This window comes from Mastomys coucha, unplaced genomic scaffold (genome assembly GCF_008632895.1).
Source record: "Mastomys coucha isolate ucsf_1 unplaced genomic scaffold, UCSF_Mcou_1 pScaffold9, whole genome shotgun sequence".
NCBI classification, from domain to species: domain Eukaryota; kingdom Metazoa; phylum Chordata; class Mammalia; order Rodentia; family Muridae; genus Mastomys; species Mastomys coucha.
The window spans coordinates 68,389,530-68,395,099 of NW_022196915.1; the positions used below are offsets into that span (position 1 = coordinate 68,389,530).

A 5,570-nucleotide genomic window follows, 5' to 3' on the forward strand; every position below is an offset into this window, starting at 1 on the left:
GGCATCTCTTTCTTAAGGTTAGGGAAGTTTTCTTCTATAATTTTGTTGAACATATTTACTGGCCCATTTCATTGGGAGTCTTCATTCTCTTCTATACCTATTATCCTTAGGTTTGATCTTCTCATTCCATCCTGTATTTCCTGGATGTTTTGGGTTAGGAGCTTTTTGCTTTTTGCATTTTCTTTGACTGTTGTGTCAATGTTTTCTATGGTGTCTTCTTCCCTGAGATTCTCTCTTCTATCTCTTGTATTCTGTTGGTGATGTTTGTATCTATGACTCCTGATTTCTTTCCTAGGCTTTCTATCTGCAGGGTAGTCTCTCTTTCTGATTTCTTTATTGTTTCTATTTTCATTTTTAGATTCTTGATGGTTTTGTTAATTCCATTCACCTGTTTGATTGTGTTTTCCTGTAGTTCTTTAAGGGTTTTTTGTGTTTCCTCTTTAAGGGCTTCTATCTGTTTACCTGTGTTCTCCTGTATTTCTTTGAGGGTGCTATTTATATCTTTCTTAAAGTCCTGTATTATCATCATGAGAAGTGATTTTAGATCTGAATATTGCTTTTCCTGTGTGATGATGTGTCCAGGACTTGTTATGGTGAGAGAATTGGATTCTGATGATGCCAAGTAACCTTGGTTTGTGTTGCTTATATTCTTATGCTTGCCCCAAGCCATCTGGTTATCTCTAGTGCTACCTGCCCTTGCTAAATCTGACTAGAGTCTGTCCTTCCTGTATCCTTCTGGTTGTGTCAGAACTCCTCAGAGTCAAGCTGTCTCTGTGATCCTGTGATTCTGGGCTTGTTAGAGTGCCTGGAACTGGAGCTTCCTACAGGTGTTGTGGGACTGGCTGTGGAGCTTGTGCCCAACTTCTGCTCAGGACACCAGCTGGCCTAGACAACAATGCTATAGTTGCAACTGCAACAAGAACTCATTTCTTGTAAGAATGCTAAACTCATTGTTTCTAGGTAAAGCATCAAAATTTAATTCACAACTGCTTATATCATTTGGTTAACCTATACAAGTCATTTTATTTAGTATTTAAGCTGTTATTATGATACTCTGAGTTTGTTGTTACTATAAATGTTAAATTAGGCATTTACATTGCAATTTTGCTTCAATTTGTTAAAAACATCATCAAGAAATGCCAAAGAAAATTTTACAGTGGACATGAAGGGAAACAAATACATGAAAAAGTGAGATCAGAAAACTCAGGTGGACAGAATGTAGTTCAGCATTCGTGTAAAATTAATGTAGATTGACTCAGATTTCAGATCTATGTTAGCAGCAAGAGCATGTAGAGTATTATCTGGAAATTAGAAGTAGGTGATGCCACATCCTTAGTATCTATAAATTATAAAGTCATCACACAAGGGCAAAGGTCATTTCTTGCTCTAATACTTTCTGGGCTAGTGAGAAATAACAATGGTCAAAACAGAAAGAATAGCGTTTTAACCTTTAAATTGAAAGCACTCTGTAGACTTGTCTTTGTCTTTCAGATCCCTAATAAAATAAAATTTCCACATCCAAATAAGTGGCAATTAATGTGACAAGCCATCTAGGAGAGGCTACGCCTAGCAGATGAGATGGTCTACCATTTTGTATGGGCTGCTATGGATATGGTCATGGAGGCAAGGTCTATGAGATTTCATCTTAGATTTGATATGCATTTCTTGTTTTTATTAAATTAATAATAACAATTCTTGGACATTAGCTCTCATATTAGGCAGATTTTCTGTAGATCAATAAAGGAGTACTCTTTTGTAGAAATGGTAAGTAGACAAATATCTGATTTCTTAATACCTTATAATGATACTATAAAAATTCCGAAATATATATATATATGTATATATATATACATATATATATATATATATATATATATATGTATATATATATTTTAATTTCCCTTTACACAAAGAAGGGAAAATGGGTGTTCTCTGAACATCCCGTGGTTGCTAAGGTTTTTATTTTTCCTTTTTTTCTTTAATTGGATATTTTCTATATTTACATTTCAATTATTTTCCCCTATCCAAGTCTCCCCTGGAAACCCTTCATCCCATCCCCTGTCCCATGCCTCTATGAGGGTGCTCAACCAAACCACTTACCCACCGACATCCACGTTACTCCCCTGACATTCCCTTGCACTGAGGCATTGAAACTCCTCAGGCCCAAGGGCCACTCCTTCCACTGATGTTCAATAAAGCCATTTTCTACCACATATGTGGCCAGCATCATGGGTCACACTCCATGTGTACTCTGGTTGGTGGTCCAGTGCCCCTGGGAGCTCCAGGGGATCTGGAGTGTTGATCCTGTTACTCCCCCCATGGGGCTGCACTGCACTTGGGCTTTTGCTTCATCTAGCAAATACATATATTCATATGTAAGTATAGTTCTCGCTGTCTCTCTGTCTCTCTCTTTCTTGCTTGCTCTCTCTCTGTCTCCCTCTCTGTCTCTGTCTCTGTCTCTCTGTCTCTGTCTCTGTCTCTGTCTCTGTCTCTCTCTCTCTCTCTCTCTCTCTCTGTGTGTGTGTGTGTGTGTGTGTATGTAAGTATGTAAGTTGTGTCAAATAGCTGGACCTGACAAGAGTGTATGAATGTGTATGTGTAATGTTTATGAATGTGTGATGGTGGTGGTGGTGGTGGTGGTGGTGGTGGTGGTGGTGGTGGTAGTGGTGTGTGTGTGTGTGTGAAATTGCTTGTGAAAAATAGGTTCAGATTGGGGGTTTGAGTCTTTTTCTAGTTCAATAAAAGTTAATTGCTCCAAGCCTCTCTCTTACCTGGCTGGTGAAAGACAATCCTCCAGGGCAATAGAAAAAGAGCCTTACCAATTAATCTACTGAATTCTGCATTGCTATACAGGCAGCATATGTTAATTGCCAGAGAATTACAAAGTAAGTTTATGAAGTAACTAAGAGTTAAGTTTTTCAGTGCTTATCAAACACAGATAATTATAATGTGAGAATAATAAACTAAGAAACAGTTAAGTTTTTCAGTGTTTATCAAGCACAGAGAATCAGAGAATTGTACAATAAATAATCAGAGAGATAGAGTTAAGTTTCCTCAGTGCTTAATGTAGAACAGAACACTAATAAAGAGTTAAGGTTTTAGCACAAAGCATTAAGAAAGAGTTAAGTCTTTAGTACTTAATGAAGCACAGAACAGTAATAGTTAAGTTTTTAGCACAGAACAGTAATATAAAACAGTACTAAAGAGTTAAGTTTTCAGTGGTTAATGAAGCACAGAACAGTAATAGAGAGTTAAAGATATAGCAGTTAATAAAGCATAGAGAGTTAAAGAGAAAAGAAGCTAGTGGTATGCAGCCATAAAATAAACAAGAATGTGTTTAGTTTTTTCAAAATATATCAGCTTCTAGTGTCCAGCATAGTTAGAGTGTTAGAAGGAAAGGGATTATCAGTCTTTTGGCCTGTGTCCTCCTGACACTGTACCCACTTAGGCTGTGTATAGCTGCTAGGAAATTATATTGGCATGTTGTATTTGAAAGAAAGTAGAAAAAAGCATTATATTTATTCTATAAATGAAAGTAGCTATCTTAGATTTAAAAATCAAAATTAATCATTAATTAATATAGTTAGTATAGTTAATATAATTATAGTTAATATCATTATTTGATCTACATAAAAGCAGGTATATAACCTACATGCATCATATAACTATATATATGATATATGTTTCTGTGTGTACTCATTTCTAAAGGTAAGTGTGTGTATGACATAGCACACTCGGAAGTCCAACCCCTTCCATCAGTTCCCTTTTGCACCTCATTATAGTTAAGGGTTCTTGTTTGCAACAGTGTATGCCATACTATCTAGCCTATTGCTTTCATGGATTCCCTTGCTTCCCTGTCCAAAATTACCAGAGGAATTTTGGGCTAACATACATAAGCACCATAGCTTGTGATAGTTGGGTTGTGTGTATCAAAACTCAAGGCCTCACATTTGAATGTTAGGTTTTTTATCCTATAAACCTCCAGTCAAGCGTTGGCCGCCTTTGCAGACACAGGGCAGCACTGACGGGCACGGGGGCAGGGTCGGTGTAGACAGGGCACAGGATGGACGAGGACGTGCTGACCACTCTGAAGATACTCATCGTCGGCGAGAGTGGGGTGGGCAAGTCCAGCCTGCTCCTGAGGTTCACAGATGACACCTTTGATCCAGAACTTGCAGCAACAATAGGTGTTGATTTTAAGGTGAAAACGATTTCAGTGGATGGAAATAAGGCTAAACTTGCAATATGGGATATAGCTGGTCAAGAGAGGTTCAGAACATTAACTCCCAGCTATTATAGAGGTGCACAGGGAGTTATATTAGTCTATGATGTCACAAGAAGAGACACCTTTGTTAAGCTGGATAATTGGTTAAATGAATTGGAAACATACTGTACAAGAAATGACATAGTAAACATGCTAGTTGGAAATAAAATTGATAAGGAAAACCGTGAAGTCGATAGAAATGAAGGCTTGAAATTTGCATGCAAGCATTCTATGTTGTTCATAGAGGCAAGTGCAAAAACCTGTGATGGTGTTCAGGGTGCCTTTGAGGAGCTTGTTGAAAAGGTCATTCAGACACCTGAACTGTGGGTGGGAAAGTGAGAACCAGAACAAAGGCGTCAAGCTGTCACACAGGGAAGAGAGCCTTGGAGGAGGAGCCTGCGGTGGCTACTATTCTCTGCTATAAACTCTGGGAATTCCATCTCTTGCATATTTGATCAGATAGTGACATCTTTCTGTATATAAACTCTTAACTGTTATTAGGGACCTTGCAGTTTGCACATAAGTGTTTTTATCATGGCAGTGAGTATTTGCAAGAAACCCCCTCATTGACTTTCCCAGGTGAAATGGTATGGTAAGCATGCAGTTTGCAGTCTGTAGGGTTGTTTTTTTTTGTTTTTTTTTGTTTTTTTTTTTTTTTTTTTTTTTTTTTTTTTTTTTTTTTTTTTTTTTTGGAGGGTGGGGATTGTTTTTGTTTTGATTTTGTTGTTTTTTTTTTTATGTAACGTAAAATAGATGTACCTTCATGAGTACATTTGATTTTATGATTTGCATTTATCATGTCATTTTTTAAAAACACCATCTGTCTAGTATGTGTTGCTGCAAGTCTGCTTTGGTTCTTCCTTTTGTCTAATTACTGAATTACTTGGTATGTAGAACTAGAACCATGGGGAGGTTTCCCTTGAAGAGTAGCAAAGCATGATTCACAGCTTTTCTAGGATGTTGTAGAGTCGTAGTACTAAGTAAAATTCTCAGTTCTGAATACAGCCCTAGCCAATTCATAATTAAACCTCTAGTTGTTCTGATGATGCTTCCAAATAGTATTGCTAAGTTAAGGAAGTTTGGTATTTTAATTTACTCCAGTGATGAGCTCAGTCACTGGGGCATTTACCCTTGTGTTGCACATGCTAGGCTCCTGATCTTGGTGCGATGTTTTGGTTACATGGCATCCAGCAGGCTTTTCGCCATTTGGGTTTCAGAAGAACATGAACAGTATATGGTAGCTCCTTTAATACTTCCACTTTTAAAACCAACATGTTTTTTCACAAGTGTTGGTAGTGTTTGTCCG

At 37.5% G+C, this 5,570-nt stretch overlaps 1 pseudogene; it reads left to right on the top strand.

Moving 5' to 3' along the window:
• The first annotated feature begins 4,017 nt into the window (after positions 1 to 4,017).
• On the top strand, positions 4,018 to 4,764 carry LOC116084647 (annotated as a pseudogene).
• The last annotated feature ends 806 nt before the right edge of the window (positions 4,765 to 5,570 follow it).